Below are 17,035 nucleotides of genomic sequence, written 5' to 3'. Positions count from 1 at the left end.
TTGATCTCCCTGAGTCTTTTGGTCTTCCCGGCGCATGCCTCCATGCCTCCACGGCTTCTCGGCTTCCCTGGCTATTCTTCCAACTCCAGTTAAAAAGAGAGAACACATTCCAGAAACTAGTTCAGTTGTTCGATAGCTTTCCTCATCTCCTAACTCTACGCGCACGGAGGAGCGAGAGGGCAGGTGCCTCCGAAGCCCTTGTCGTTCGGGACCTTGCATGGGGGATCGGCAATTAGGTTTTTGGGGAGCGTCTACGCGACTGCCCAAGAGTACTTCGTCTTCTTCCCGATCACCGACGTCTTCTTCTTGTCGAGGATTCTTCTCCTACAGCATGTCGACTTCGGAATCACGGACGGGAGGGTAATGATCGTTTCATCCTCTCTCAGTTTGTTCCCTATGTTCAGTTTTACCAGTTTGTTTCTAGTCAAATATATGCTCCATATATGTGCTTTATCGTTACAGTCATGTTGCTTCATATGTAGCCTTATGCTTGTTGAAAATCTGAGATGTATATCATGCCAGTTTCTCTCTGTTATGATTTATGAATCAAGTTCACATATTTCTGTTTTTTATATGTTTCACATGATACACTGATCTAGCATGTATTTTCACCATGGAGATAATCGATATCATGATTTCAATGATTAATATTTCTTTACATGTCATCATCATGCTGTTAAATTATGGAATTAAAATGACATGGAAATTGGCTATTAATCTAACAGTCGGCACTTGGCAGTGATGTTTGCCGCAATCCTTTCATCGTTGTGCCGCTGCAGGCTACAGCTGGAGCTGCTAGACCTAGACGCGGCTGTTCAGCACGGCATCGCGGGCTCGTGGCGATCACGATTCACGGATCACGCAAAGATCGGCATCGCCAAGAAGCAGCTGTCATCCACTGGCGCCGAGAACCAACACCAACACGTCGCTGGCGGCAGCTCGGTAGTCGGTACGCACACAAATTTCATCCACAATTGTGTACAAAAGATTTTAGATTTGCATTATAATTAGGGAATTTCACAGGAGATTTCAGATTTGCATCATGTCTTCAAGAAATAGGAGGTTTGAATCTGGTCATGAAAAACGTAAGAAGAAACAGAGATTAGAAGCAGCAGCTCAAACTCAAAGGGGTGCTCTTGATAGATATGTTTTGAAAGATTCTCAGCTTACTTCTCAAAATCAAACCCCTGATGCTAATGTTGGCGAGGGTCATGCTGATGATGGTAGAAACACAGTAGAAGTTGGGGTAGAAATTAACAGTGAAGGTATTGGACATGTTGATGAAGCACATGCTAGAACTGAAAGTGACAATGACAACAATAGTTCTTTGCAGCTTGACATATATGATCCAAGATATTGGGATTCACTTAAAGAGCATGAAACTAGTGCAGAGCATGTCTCGAATATGGCTTCTTGGTATGAGTTGCACCTCAGGTTGCAGAATGATCAAAGAATTGACAGCGTTGCTCAAAGAGAAATCCAAAAGGAAAGGGAGCATTGGAGAAAAGTTTTGTACAGAATTATCTTGATTGTAAAATTTCTTGCATCACATAATCTAGCATTCTGTGGCAGTAATAGCAAGTTATACCAAGATAGCAATGGAAATTTCTTAGGAATGGTTCAATTGCTTGCTGAATTTGACCCTGTTATCCAAGAGCATGTTCGGCGCATCACCAATGATGAAATTCATAAGCACTATCTTGGTCATGGCATCCAGAATGAGTTAATAAGTTTGCTAGCTGATGCAATTAGGAGTGAAATCATTAGAAAGGTAAAACAAGCAAAGTACTTCTCGGTTATACTTGATTGCACTCCTAATGCAAGCCATCAAGAACAAATGTCTTTGATCATAAGGTATGTTGATATGTCCTCAGATTCTGTTTGTGTTGAAGAATCCTTTTTAGGATTTTTGGAGGTAAATGATACTAGTGGACAAGGATTGTTTGATGTCTTACAGAATGAATTGAAGAATCTTGACCTTGATATAGACAATGTGAGAGGGCAGGGATATGACAATGGGTCAAATATGAAAGGGAAACATCAAGGGGTACAAAAGAAACTTTTGGATATAAATCCCAGGGCTTTTTATTCAGCTTGTGGCTGTCACAGTCTGAATCTAACATTATGTGATATGGCCAAGTCTTGTGGTAAAGCAAAAGATTTTTTTTGGAGTCATACAACACATCTATATGACATTTGGTAAATCCACTAAGAAATGGTAGATTCTTTTGGATAACATTACAGGATTGACACTCAAGCCATTGTCAACTACTCGTTGGGAGAGTCGTGTTGATAGTGTTAAGGCTATAAGGTTCCAGATGCAAGAAATACGAGAGGCCTTGCTGCAAGTGGCTGAAAGTGATGATGATCCATTGTCAAGTAGTGAGGCTAAATCCTTAGTAGACAATGAGCTTGGTAGCTTTGAATTTTTAGTGGCAATACTCATCTGGTATGAACTATTATCTGCTGTTAATTTGGTCAGCAAGCAGCTACAAGCGAAGGATATGATTATTGATACTGCCATTGAGAATGTACGAGAGCTAATATCCTTTTTCAAAGAGTACAGAGAAACGGGCTTTTCAAAAGCTTTGCAAGTTGTAACAGAAATTGCACTAGAGATGGAAATTGATCCAATTTTTCGCACCAAACGTAAGATCAAAAGGAAAAGACAATTTGGTGAGAGCCCTGATGATGCATCTTCTCCTTCGCAATCTGCAGAAGATTTATTTCGGCGTGATTATTTTATACCTGTTGTTGATCAAGCCATAGTTTCACTTTCTAGGAGATTTGAACAATATGAGGAATTCCAAAATAATTTTGGTTTCCTATTTACTTCAGATAAGTTGCGTTCCTTGGATGATAGAAAATTGCTTTCTTCTTGTGCCAATCTAGAAGCTAAACTTAAAAGTGGAGAACATTCAGATATTGTTGGAAGAGAATTATACGTGGAGTTAAAGTTCATTCAAGATCATATTGACAGATCTATGGGCCCTCTTGATATTCTTAATTATTTGAAACAACATGGTTCTTTCCCAAACGCCATTATCGCATACAGAGTTTTGTTAACCATTCCAGTTACCGTTGCATCTGCGGAAAGAAGCTTTTCTAAACTCAAGTTATTGAAGTCCTACTTGCGATGTGCAATGACACAAGAAAGACTCAATGGGTTGGCAACAATAGCACTTGAAAATGATATCTTGGAGATGATCAAGTATGAAGATATAATTAAAGACTTCATTTCGAAGAATACTAGGAGAATGATGCTTTTCAGTAGAAACTAGAATATAAGGTCAGTTTGTTGCTTAAGTACTTTTGTATTGTTTTAGCATCAAGATTTGATATGTTCTAAGTACCGTAAGAACAACGTATATTTAAAAGTTTATAATAAAGTAAAATTATGCTTTTGTTATATTATTTTCTTATAGATTTTAGGGCCACATCACGAGTTTCGTTCAGGGTCTTCCAAATCATAGGTACGGCCCTGGTAGGGGCGGTTCTCAGACCGTTCCTACAAATCGATTCGTAGAGGCGACTGATGTTATAAGCTGCCCCTACAAATCGATTTGTAGGGGGCGGCTAGTAACACCAGCCGCCTCTATAAAATCGATTTATAGGGGCGACTGTAGTACCATCTGCCCCTGTAATACCTGTTTGTAGGGGCGGTTCAGTCTAGAACCGCCCCTACAGTACATTTTTCGCAAAAAAAATTTAAATTTACAATTTAAATTCGACCAGAACATATATATATATATATATATAATTCAAATCTGAACGGAATATATATAATTCAAATCTGACCACAAGCACAAGAGCACAAGGTGTTGGTACTGAGGATTTCTACCTAAGTGAACGTTACAAGTATGTATACAAACATATAAGCTAATAAGGATTGTCGATATGTATACGTCTTGACACATGCTGCAGCTCCTCTGTGTACGGTGTACCAAGAAGTGTGCCACTACTCAATGTAGTGATTGCATCTAACACCCCTAGAGCATTAGACTTTCAGACTACAATATATTATTTTTCTCAAAATCAAATAACCGTTTTGACTCATGCTGTAAACTCAGGTTACATACTAAAATTAAACACGTAGAGGACTCTGCAACAGCTACTACAAATCAACTTATATCTTAGTTACTAATGCATATATGCAGTAAAAATTTGAGAGGCAGTGACATTGTTTAGAGGCCCAACACTAAAGACAGTAGTTGAGCATCAGAAATTTGAGATATATGAGAAGTCAATTGAGCTTGCCTTCACTGTTATTGGCTTACTACTCCTCATTCAAAAGGGTCTTGACTCCTAAAGACAGTGGTTCACTAGAAGTTTGGAGCATCCCCTGAGGCCTTATGATGTATTGATGTCCCTTATCAATATTGAGAGCTTGTGATCTAAATAAAATATTATAAGAAAAAACTTAGAACAAGAGGTAATGAATGTTATAAGAGATATTATTATTCAGATCATGACTTGCTAAATATACAGATTAATATAATTCAGATTAAAACTTGCTAAAAATTCAGATTGCAGCCTAATATATGAGATAGTATATATAAGTCAGATCCAAACATGCTGAAAATTCAGACTGCAACTGAAACAATAAGAAAGTACTTGATTAATTTACCTCTGATTACGTAGTTGCTCACAAAATTTTCAATGGTAACTATGGGATTATTTTAGAGGAGTTGTACATGTCCAATGCATGTACTGCACCTATCTGACCTTACCAGAATCAGCGCATTCCTGAGACAAGGAAAGGGACCTGCAAAATGTGAATGGGCTGACAAAAGAACTGTTCATTATATTTGGATAGGAAGCAGAAATCCTGAGGTATGCAAGTAAATAAAAGACCTCCAATTCTGAAAAAAAAACTGTATGTACCCACCCCACACTAAATTGTTTGTGGTGCAGCCATCAGACATGAACCATATGTTTCAAAGATAGATGAATACGAATAATTGTATGGCATTCCGTTTCATAAATGTAAATAGTGGAGTCGTATTCCTACTAAACAAACGAACCACCATATAAGCTGCATGGCAAAGAACTCTTCCTAGAGACCAACACATATCCAGAATGTCGATATGTTAATTACCTAAAGACCAACATGTGCTCTGCAAATTTACCATGAAAAGGATATGAGTCATATGACAACCATTATATATCCAGAATCTGGACATTGCCATGTTTCATATATGTAACATAATGCTTAAATCCTGAAACAAACAGGTACTGTACAGTGTACTATTAGGGATTTAACTGAACAGACACCAAGATTCTCCACACATATTGTTTATCAATTGTATACTTCCAATTTCCTAACTCTAATAGGTCCTAGTCAAGACACAGATTATGCAAAGCTATAAAAATTTCCTGACTCCGTAGTCTGTACACTCATATTCTTACCTGAAGATCTATAAGGAGAAACATTTATTCTTATTGCAAACACTAAAGATTTAGATTAAAATAATTTGGTCAACATTTTTTTTGAGATTCTGCCTGACCTTAACCAAATTATGAACACATGATGAACCAAATGTATTCCAATCTACTAATCCAAGATAGGAAGGCATCATGACTAAGAAATGCTTAAGCTGATATGTTATATTGGATTGGTGTTTCTATGTTGGGGTATAAACACTTCCTTGCTGGATTCAGCTGAGAATAAAACAAAATATAAACCCATAGTGATTGGTGAATCAAATGTATTTCAATCTATATACTAACCCAGGCTAGGAAAACGTCAAGTACTAATAATCTGGCAGTCATACATACAGTTTGTGGCTGAAAATATATTTGTCAGCACTTCAATGTATTATCTACCTATTTGTAAATTCTCAGGTGGTAATACCAAGGCAGGTACATCTAGAGCTAGATCTGTACCATGCTACAGCGCAGGTGCTTAAGAAGTGTGTGTGTGTGTGTAACTTCTGAGGTGGTAATACTAAGGCAGGTACTTGATCATCAAAAAATTGGGGAATAGTTTATGTGCCTTATGCAAAATAATCCTCAGGCTTCCTTTTTTTCTGAACGGCATGAGGAACACCGGTACCTGTAGCAGGCAGTGACGGGGTGGCAGCGCCGGCCACGGTGCCCGGTGGGTCCTGATTGTGGAGAAGACGAGGGAACAAGGAGGTGTACGGCGCGCCAGGCGGAGGTGGAGGGCGGCGACCGGCGAGGAGGCGAGGAGGACACCACGCGGCTCCGGTGGCAGGCCACCGCCGCCAAGAGCTGCTGCGCCAAGATCAGCCGTCCCTGGGGCGCCACCACTGGGGACAGTCCGTGGGAACGACCTGCGATGCCACCGCGGTGGTGCGCGCCTGTGGGGACGACCGGAGACGAAGGGGGCCAAACTTTAGGCTGCCGTTCGCGCCGCTGTAACCCGCTGCCTTGCGTCGCGAGGAGGAAGGGGAGTGGTGGAGTACCAGGAGGAGGAGGAGGAGGACAAGGGTGGTTGCCGCCGCGTGGAGGGCCGGCCACTGCCGAGGTCGCCCTGCGCCGTCGCCTCGCTCGCGTCGCGACTCGGGAGCATAAGAGAGAGAGGAGGGGATGAGTGGGCCGATTGTGCTCTCGAATATATACTTAGAGTCATTTGTAGGGGCGGCTCTAAAGACTAGCCGCCCCTACAAATGCATTTATAGTGGCGGTTTCTGATTCAGCCGCCCCTATAAATATTTTCGCATATTTTTAAATATTACTTCTGCATATTTTTTATAAATGTGTAAATGTATATATAAATGTATAAATGTAATAAAAATAATTTGCTATATTTTCCCGTACACATAAAAATTACTTGCTTATATATAGAGATTTAAAATAAAAAAACATATTTAAAAATTTTAAATTTGAATTTGTGAACTTCGAATTGAATTTTAAGACAAAAAATGATCTAAAATGAAAATGTTGTAAACATCAAAGTTGTAGAACTCATCAAGATGTATAACTTATATTTTGGTCACCTTTTCATTTGACAAAATTTGAAAAGTTCAAGTTTTGAATTTCAATAAAAGGCAACTTCAAACAAAATTTTGAAAACTTAAATGATTTCAAATAAGAAAGTCATGAACAATGTTTACTATCACTTTGTCAGATGAAGAAATAACCAAAATAAAAGTTATAGATCTTGATGATTTATACATCTTTGGTATTCATCACTTTTTCAGCTGAAATCATTTGGTGTTTCAAAATCTTGTTAGAACTTGTTATTTTTTAAATTTAAAAATTTGAATTGCTCAAACTTTGTCAAACGAAAAGAATGGCCAAATCAACATGGTACTCGATAGGGCATGATTTTAGAAAATTTTAGAAAAAAATTTATCACATTTGGAGTCAGTATGAGAAAGAAAGACTAGTTATAAATTTTACCCAGAGATTAAAAAGAAAAATCACAACTGTTCACGAGGATCGATGATGAACAAGTATGATTTCTCTTTTTAATCTGTGGCTGAAACTTGTAACTAGTTTTTCTCCCTCATACTAACTCCAAATGTGATGATTTTTTTTCCTAAAATTTTCTAAAATCATGCTCTATCATTTTAGTCTGGTCATCTATCTTTGTCACTAATTTTGGATAATTCAAATTTTAAATTTAAGAAAATAACAACTTCAAACCTGATTTTCAAACACTAAATGATTTCAGCTGTAAAGGTGATGAATATAAAAGTTGTTGAACACATCACTATCTACAACTTTTATTTTGGTCATCTTTTCATTTGATAAAATTTGAACAGTTCAAATTTTGAATTTCAATAAATGGCAACTTCAAATAAGATTTTAAAACCTTAAATGATTTCAACTACAAAAGTCGTGAACATAAAAGTTCTTGAACTTATCACTATCTACAACTTTTATTTTGGTCACTTCTTTATTTGACAAAGTGTTAGTAAACATTGTTCATAAATTCACATATCACTCATAGTTTCATGAACTATATGCGAGACATGTTGATTTGTGAATAATGTTTACTATCACTTTGTTAGATGAAGAAATAACCAAAATAAAAGTTGTAGATCTTGATGATTTATACATCTTTGGTATTCATCACTTTTTCGGTTAAAATCATTTGGTGTTTCAAAATCTTGTTAGAACTTATCATTATTTTAAATTTGAAAATTTAAATTGCTCAAACTTTGACAAATGAAAAGAATGACCAAATCAACACGGTACTTGATAGGGCATGATTTTAGAAAATTTTAGAGAAAATATCATCATATTTGAAGTTAGTACGAGGGAGAAAGACTAGTTACAAATTTTACCTAGAGATTAAAAAGAAAAATCACAACTGTTCATGATGATCAATGATGAACAAGCGTGATTTATAGAGGCGGCTGGTGATTGAGCTGTCCCTATAAATCATAACACCGAGAGCGGCTGGTGAGTGAGCCGCCCCACCCGCTGCCTCTACAAAAAAAAAATTGTTCCGTTGCTATAAACAATTTTTTAGTAGTGCGTTGACGGTGCTGTTGATGGCAGCGCCGGCCAAACGATCAGCTTCTAGGAACCGACCTGCCACTGGCACCAGAGAAAGCGAGGAAGAAGACCCACGTGGTGTCGGGGTCACTCTTGCACACGGACACGGTCGAGGTTGAGACGGCGGCGGCTGCTCCTTGCAGCATCAGCGCGCGTGCGGCGTTGAAGACGTGGTACTGCTGGTGGTCGCGGTGGCCTGCTTGTGCTTGGACGTCGGCGTGATTAGGCAGCAGCTCTCCCTGGTTGGCCATTCGTGCGGGGGGCTGGTTTGGAGCCTAGGACTGATGAGGAGTGTCAGGTGTGGTGGGTGGATGTGTGTGCTGCTGGATGCGTCCCTTTTATAGCGGGAGAAGGGGCGGGTCAGCGCCAAAAGCACGCAAATGGGACCCAATTTTTTATAATTTAGCTCTTTTTTTTAATAAAATTTACGTTAGGCCCTCTAGGAGACGTAAACTCATCTTTGACACTGGGGGTCGGCAACCATTAGACGGAGGCATGAGGGCGAGGCGGAGCGTAGGGGGGCGTCCTAGGGAGGGTTCGCCAATTGGGGGCAAATTTGCGACGCGCGGTGGCCAGCCCCCACTAGACCTGATCTTCCGGCGATGCCTCCACGGAGGGGAAGCTAGGGAGGGCAGACGGGAGGAGGAGCGGCCCGGTGCCTGGCAAAAGGGAGGCTAGGAGGAGATCCGGTGGTTGGCTGGCTTGCCAGCACGGCTTGCGGCGGCCACCTAGCGTATCGTCGCACTGGAGTGGAGCAGGAGCTGAGGAGCGGCGGGGAAGTAGACAACCCCAGCAGCAAGCCGACTGGCAAGCTGCGAGGTAGTTCACTAATCTCACTTCTTGGTAACATGTTTTGGTATCTTGCAGCAGCCTTGCGCACTGGTAGCCATATGGTAGGAAACTAGGAACATAGGATTGTACTAGCACATTGGTAGCACATTGCACATTGCTATGAGAAACTAGGAACGCACATTGGTAGCTATGTGGTAGGAATGCAAATTTGTAAAATTCGCAAGCAATTATTAATTTGTAAAGATGTTTTCTTCGGTGTGAATGAAGATGATATAATGGAGACTTTTGTGGCTGTTAGGAAGCATAAGCCCAACATCGAGAATAGTATTGTTGTATTATTTGAACTATCCTAGATTGTTAGTTCTATTCTACTACTGATGTGCTATTACAGTTATTTAGTGATTTAGTGATGTAATTTAGTTAGCTAATTTAGGTAGATATTTATTTAGCTAATTTGGATAGATAGTTAGATAGTTACGTAATTTAGTTATATAGGTAGTACTTGTAGTAGATGTAGTTAGATAAATAGGTGGTTTAGATTAGATACTTATTTATTTAGGTGGAGAGTTAGAAACTTTTATATGTATGTAATTTAGTTATACCCATATTAGTTAAACCCGTAATAACTTTGGTGTTGTGCATACTAACTAGATGGACAACGTAGTCACCCTGTATCATAGAGGAAGTGTGGAGGAAGATGAGTTTGTGAATGTCAGTTTTGTTGGAATGCAAAGGGTGCCAGTGATATTCGATGATCGGCCATTGTTTTCTGAGTTGTTTGGTAGGGCTCGTGATGAGCTTAAATACAATTTAAATGAAGATGCCATCTTAGTTGAGAGGGTACTTCACCATGGCAGGTCAGGGACAATTTTGAGGCGGTTGGTCCCAATTGCATCAGAGGCTCAATGGGACAAATATGTCAAAACTGTCATAAAGAATGAGTTTCAATGTTTGGATTTGGTTGTGTGGAAGTTGTCCAATGATCCCACCCCTCATGGGTATTCACCCCCTAATGTTCATTCACCCCCTCATGGGTTGTCGCCAGCACCAGAGAATCCGGCACCCTCTGAGTCTCTATTACCCAACTGTGAGGTGGATGTGGAAGATGTGGTTGTGGTGCCCAATGCTCAATTTGCCCCGAATGAGGTTGGTGTATGTCCTGGTGTCCGTGCAGAATGCAGGACTGATGATGTTGTTGGTGCCCCTCAGGAGATCCCTTTGACCCAAAATCATCCTAGTAAGTGATTTAGTAACACTTTAGCTTTCCTTATTCTTTGTTCATTCCATTCCTTTGTCTCAATGCTATCCATATTTGTGCTTTAAATGCATGAGACAATCCTGATAATGATGGTTGTGCTCCTGTTCCTCCATCAACCAATGTAGACCTAGGGTTTATGGCCTCTAACAGTGTAGATGTTGATATTGTGGATGATGAGGAGCCTTATGGCACAGCAAGGGCCGTTGATTCTGATGATGACCGCCCAGTTGTAGCTTTGAGCGAACAAGAAATGGAGCTCATCAGACGCTTGTGTCCTGATCGTGATCCACTGGTTCATGAATTCAGTGACCTTAGTCATTCTCAACATGCTTATGGAGAAGGAAGAGATGACAAGCTGCTAGAGGCTCCTGAGGCCGATGACAGCGTGGAAATTCAGAACGGCATGGTCTTCAAGGACTTGCCCACCTTAAGAAGGTGGCTATAGGAATATTCTATGAGACATAAGAGACCATTCAAGGTGAGGCACTCCTATGTGGAGCGCCATTACGCGGTGGTGTGCGAGATGGCAGATTGCAATTGGAGAGTCTATGCTCGCAAACAAAAGGCCACAGGGAAATTCAAGATCACCAAAATTGTAGGTCCATACACTTGTGCCAAGATAGATCTAAAACAGAAGCATAGATAGTTGACCTCTACCCTCATTGCCAGAAAGTTATACACGACTTTGAAGAGTCGGCCCAACTTGAAGGTCATGACAATTATGGAGATGACTAAGGAGATATTTAAGTATGACATAAAGTATGGGAAAGCATGGAGGGCAAAGCAACGGGCCTAGAAGATGATATATGGGGACTGGGAGGAGGGGTACGAGCAGTTGCCTGCAATGTTCAATGCAATGAAAGCAGCAAATCCAGGCATGCATTACGTGTATATCCCAAAGCCGAATGAATGGAAGGACGGGAGGCAGATATTATTTCATACATTGTGGTGCTTTTCCCAGTGCGTCGAGGCCTTCAGGCACTGTCGTCCAGTGCTATCCATTGATGGTACTTTTCTGCTTGGCAAGTATATGGGCACACTTTTGATAGCCATTTAGTGTGACGCAGATAGTGCATTGGTTCCTTTGGCTTTCGCTTTGGTGGAGAGGGAGAACAAAGATAGCTGGGGATGGTTCTTGCGGCTTGTTAGGATACATGTCGTTGGCCCTCATAGGGAGGTTGGTGTCATATCTGATAGACACCAGGGCATACTCAGTGTCATACAGGAGCAGATTCTGGGGTATGCACCTTTGCACCACCGTTGGTGCACTTGACGCCTTGCCGAGAATTTACTTCAGAAGGATGGTATGAAGGATAACTTTCCTCTATTCGAGGAGGTTGCTCGCATGCTTGAGGTGTCGTTCTTCGAGGAGAAGTTGGAGCAGCTAAAAATGGCAACAAACGCAGAAGGTAGGCAGTGGCTAAGAGGATTGATGAGAGAACATGAGAAATGGACAAGAGCCTACGATGATGGTGGATGGAGGTACGAGTTTCAGACTAGCAACATGGCAGAGTCATTTAATAGTGCACTCAAGGGTATACGTGTCATGCCCGTCAATGCCATTGTATCATTCACCTTTTATAGGCTAGTTGCATGGTTTAACGAGAGACACGCTCAAGCAATGGCACTACATAGTAATAATCATAAATGAGCACCTAAACCTAAGAAGCATCTTGACAAGGCAAAGGAAAGAGCTACCACACATGATGTCGATTGCTTTGACCACAGCACCGATAAGTACCAGGTCACAAAAAGGGGTGGTACAACGTCCGATGGTGAGGTCCGGCCATCAAGGAGTTATATTGTGGTACTTAGTAATTTCTCATGTGGATGTGGGAAAACCAGGCAGTACCACTTTCCTTGTTCTCCTTATGTTGCAGTATCTCAGCATCGCAACTTTGCCTACGAGACCCAGATACCGTGGGAGTTCAGTGTTGTCAGCCTTGTACAAACTTGGTCTCCCCGTTTTGAGCCTTTCCTAGACGAGGGTCAGTGTCCACCTTAGACTGGGCCAAAATACATTCTGGATCTAGGTACACGTTGGGATAAACGTGGAACCCGGAAGAGGACGAGGCACAAGATGGTCATGGACCAGATTTCCGGTAGAACGAGGTGAGGGAGAGCAACCCCCTTTCTTACTGACCTCGAGCAGAACCAATGTGGCAAATGTGGTAGACTTGGGCATAATTCACGTACATGCCATTGGCCGCTTAGTCAGGTGAAAATAACTAATGTTTCACATGCATGTTTAGTAGTACCAAAAAGTTATTTATTTGTTCATATAAAACAAATCTGTACATTCTCATTATATTTTGTAGGATGGAGCCGTTCCACCTACTAGAGCCGTACTACGAGGAGAACCACCGAGGATGACTCACCGCGGAGGGGGAGGTAACGACTTTACTTCTACTTGTTATTTTTCCTCTGCATATGTACTTGTGTTCACGAATTAATCTAATAATTTCTATTCTTTGCAGGAACTGTACCCTCTTCGTCCTCGAACCCACGATAAGTTTGAGGACATGCGGTATGACGACAGGTACACTCCCTGGACTTGACGTTGTATCGTTCCAGGTTCGCCGTGCGTTGCCTGCCTTCAACCCCGCGGCGATCTCAGCTCTAGTCGACAGGTACCATAAGTATGAACTAATTCACTTCCATTTATATTTTCGATTGTTGATGTGCATATAACCGTAGTACTTCTTTCTTGTTTTGTAGATGGAGGCTGGAGACTCACAGCTTCCACCTACCTTGCGGTGAGATCACTGTTACTCTTTAGGACACGCAGAAGTTCCTGGGTGTCCATATAAGTGGCCGCCCCGTTATCGGCCACTGCACTGCTGCTAGTTGGAGAGGTAGAGTGAAGCTCTTCCTTGGAAGAGAGCTTCCTCTAGAGACACCGGGTACCCACTCCTCTGGAGTACTCATTTGTTGGCTGAGGCAGAACTTTGGTCAGTGTCCTGATCATGCAGACGAGCAGACAGTTACCTACTACTGCAGGGCATTGATCATGCACCTTTTTGGTTGTGTTATGTTCCCCAATAGGACGGGAGACACCGCGTCATGGATGTACCTGCCCTATCTTACTGACTGGCACACGGCGGGGGCTACAGCTAGGGTTCCACGATGCTGGGGTACTAGTACCGGCAGCTTTGCGAGGCGTGTCGCCAAAGTTCGCCAAACTCTTCATTAGGAGGATGTGTTTACCTGCTTCAGCTTTGGATGTAGTCTCATCTACCGGTCGGTCAGCCCAAAGTTCTTGATCCTCGTCCCTGGTTCGAGGTGCATGGCCTTCAACGTCGGCCGACGTATGCCTACCTTTGGGACCAGGTTAAGGGTCCCTTCGCCTAGTGTAAACGCGCCTACATCGAGTTCGCGAACGAGCTCGACGCACTCACGCCAGGGCTGGTGAGTTAGCTGCATTTCACATACTAATTTGTTTTGCCGATGTAAGCACTACTTGACTAAAGAATCAAATGCAGGTTAGTTGGGAGCCGTACGACGACGAACAGTACGAGCACATTGGGTTCAGCATCATGTGCAAGATGGACGAAGACCTGTACCTGATGCCGTGCCCGTTGACCTGTTTCTACATGGTTGAGTTCCACCTGCCACACCGGGTTGTACGCCAATTTGGGTTGAGGCAGGAGTGACCCGTGGAGCCGTTCTCGACGTCAATAGACTTGCACAAGTAAACGTGTTTGAACTATTGTATACTTTATTGAATATTATGACGTGCACACATGCCAAGTTCTGAATACAGTAAATTAGGTCACTGTCTTTTCTGGCGGCAGCCATGGAGATATCAATTGCACTTTGGCTTGACAGTAGCTTGTCCCATGCCATGGCTTTGGTTGTCGAACCTAAAAATTGCTGCTCCAAAGATACGTTTGCTCAGACTGTGGCCATAGTAGTAGCACTGATGGTCCAACAATTTGACTGCACACAAACAATGGCCACAGTAACAATTGTAGCTCCACTTTGCCCGACGAGAGTATATCCCACCACCAAGCCACCAATAGATATCATCAACTAATCTTAAGATGTTTTTGTCTTTTTCTGTACTTATGGATGTGAGGGCCACTTTCAACTAGTTATAGTGTCCGCTCTCCAATTTTGTTATGATATCCCGTTGAAGCCTATAAGTTTGCATTTTCATTGCTGTCAACCTACAGGATCGATTGTCGGAAACAAAATAAGGAGACGGACTTTGAGACCTTGCACCGTGACTACATTGACCACTGGGAAAACTTTCATGAGAACTTGTATAAGAATGACCAGCCCCACACGAACGAGAACTTCAGAGCGTACCTATCTTGGTACAAACGGGCAACAAGGACCAAGCTGACGGTGCAATGGACCCAAACAGACTATGCCGACATTGAGTCCTCCGACGATGAACAAACGTCTTACGACCTTGCGATGAGGGCCGGGACACAGGTGGAGCCTGCACCGATCCTGGACCGAGTGGTAATGTCAACTATAACCCCATCATTTAAATACCATTGCATGCAGTTGCTTCTGCCGGTGTCCACTTATTTTGCTTGTAGCTAAGCAAGGCCTGAAATTTTGGACTCCCGGCCAGGTTGCCTTAACTTCACTGTAGTCAGTACCTGTGAAAGGTTGTTCACGCACCTCAAAAGCACCTGTGAACAGGCATGCTGGGCCTGTACTTGGCAATGAGCCTGCAAATCATTTAGATATACATGAGCCTAATTTTCACTAAACTTAAACTACAGCCCTGTACAAGCAATATTCATTTGTATCTATATATATACCTTGCAGCCGGTCCAGAAGAGGTGAAGCAAATGATGACTGATGCCTTAACTTTGATAGCAGCTCGCACCTAGAAAAGTAGTTATGGTATTTTAGACCCCCAAAAAATAAGTACACAGAAGTAAAGATAATTGTTGAAATGCAAATCCTTCATCAAGAAAACATACAACTCAATAGAAATTTTACCTCAGCACAAATTCTGCCCACTGTAAAAGCAATTGTTCATCATGATTGGACTGTCCTTTCTAAGTGCACCATGGACCAGTATGTCAGGCTACAAAGGCCAGAGTCCACCAAAGATTTTTGGAAATCCACTAAAAATTGTCAAGAACTTACCGTCGAGAACTGCATTTGCCACATCAGTTGCCTCCGCACGAGTAGGCCTGAGGTTGTCAGTCATGCTGTCCACGACACAAGTAACAACAGCAGGCTTCCAGCCATGTTGCACTTGTGAAGTGCGGACTTTTGAAACAAAAAGACCTACAATATGGAGAACCCCGAGAAGTAAGATCAAAGGCTAAACGAACTAGTATAAAAAAGACAATTGTCGCATCTTAAAACAAGAGAAAGGTATCATTTTATGAGAAGGTACACCTACCAAGGTTTTGAGCGCATTAATATTTGTTTTATTTTGCAGGACAACGTGCTGAAGCAATCTGTGATTGAGATCGAATGATTTCTAAGGACAGGCGTGGACGACCACGCACTAAACAACTTTTTTGGAGTAAGTCGACACTAGCCCTCTTGTTGTTTTATGCTTAAGTAAGTTGTTTGAGCTAGTGGTTTTCTACTTAATATCTCACTGCTCAAGCATGACATCTAGCATAACAGAGGTAGTATGATGATGATATGTCATTCATTTGAATAATAACTTATCTATATGCACTCAACAGCTTACTAATTGCATCTTTGCATGATAGAGGCTAGCACGTAGGCTGCGGCGTGCTGCAGCTCGTTGTGGTTGTGATACTAGCGCTGCGATGGACGTACACTGGACACACGCACGACAATGGGACACACCTGTAGGCCTCGGTACTTCTTCTCACGAAGGTACTAGCGCTGCGACTGTGGACACTTTCCAAGGCCACGGAGACGAGGACGACGAGGAAGACGAGGAGGAGGCCGAGGAACGTGGTTATGATGAGCTTGCCGAGTCTCAGCTCTAGGACGCTCCTTCGACTGAGCCTACGCAGGTTGCAGGAATGAGACGACGCCGTCCGCCTTGCAAGTACACTCCAGGCACCGACGCTCTTGGCCACAAGGGTAAGGGTAAGACTAGTAGGCAATGACGACGACTTGTAGGTTAAGACTATGCTACCAACTTAGATTCGATGCCACAACTATTTGGGCTGCATGGACTTTGCTTATTTTGCATGTGTGGACATTTGGAAAGTATGTAGTTACTTTCCTATAACTATTTAGGACTGTAAGGACATTGTGGACTATTTGGACTATGCAGGACATGTTATGTTGATTGTGATGTTCGATGTGGTTGTATTGTGCCCTTTGAACGATGAAATGTTTGGATTATATAATGATGGATGCTCCTGAAACAAGGAAAACTTTTGCGAATTTTTTCCGTGAATCATTAATTATACTACACTTCTAAAAAAGCACAAATGTAGTACACAGATTAAATGTAAAATCATTAGAACGTGTATAGTCAAATCGTATCGTACAGACGCTTTACAGATGAATCTAGGCTTTTCAGTAACAGTGAACGAATCTAGGCTTTTC

The 17,035-nt window shown here is 42.0% G+C and overlaps 2 pseudogenes; both read left to right on the top strand.

The window, feature by feature from the left end:
* Positions 1-9,915: 9,915 nt before the first annotated feature.
* LOC136524444 (uncharacterized) lies at positions 9,916-13,301 on the top strand (annotated as a pseudogene).
* Positions 13,302-14,058: 757 nt separating this feature from the next.
* LOC136520111 (uncharacterized) lies at positions 14,059-16,629 on the top strand (annotated as a pseudogene).
* The last annotated feature ends 406 nt before the right edge of the window (positions 16,630-17,035 follow it).

This window comes from Miscanthus floridulus, chromosome 18 (assembly GCF_019320115.1).
Source record: "Miscanthus floridulus cultivar M001 chromosome 18, ASM1932011v1, whole genome shotgun sequence".
Lineage (NCBI taxonomy): Eukaryota > Viridiplantae > Streptophyta > Magnoliopsida > Poales > Poaceae > Miscanthus > Miscanthus floridulus.
Note: the sequence above shows the minus strand (reverse complement) of the source record. Positions and strands in the feature narration are given on the sequence as shown.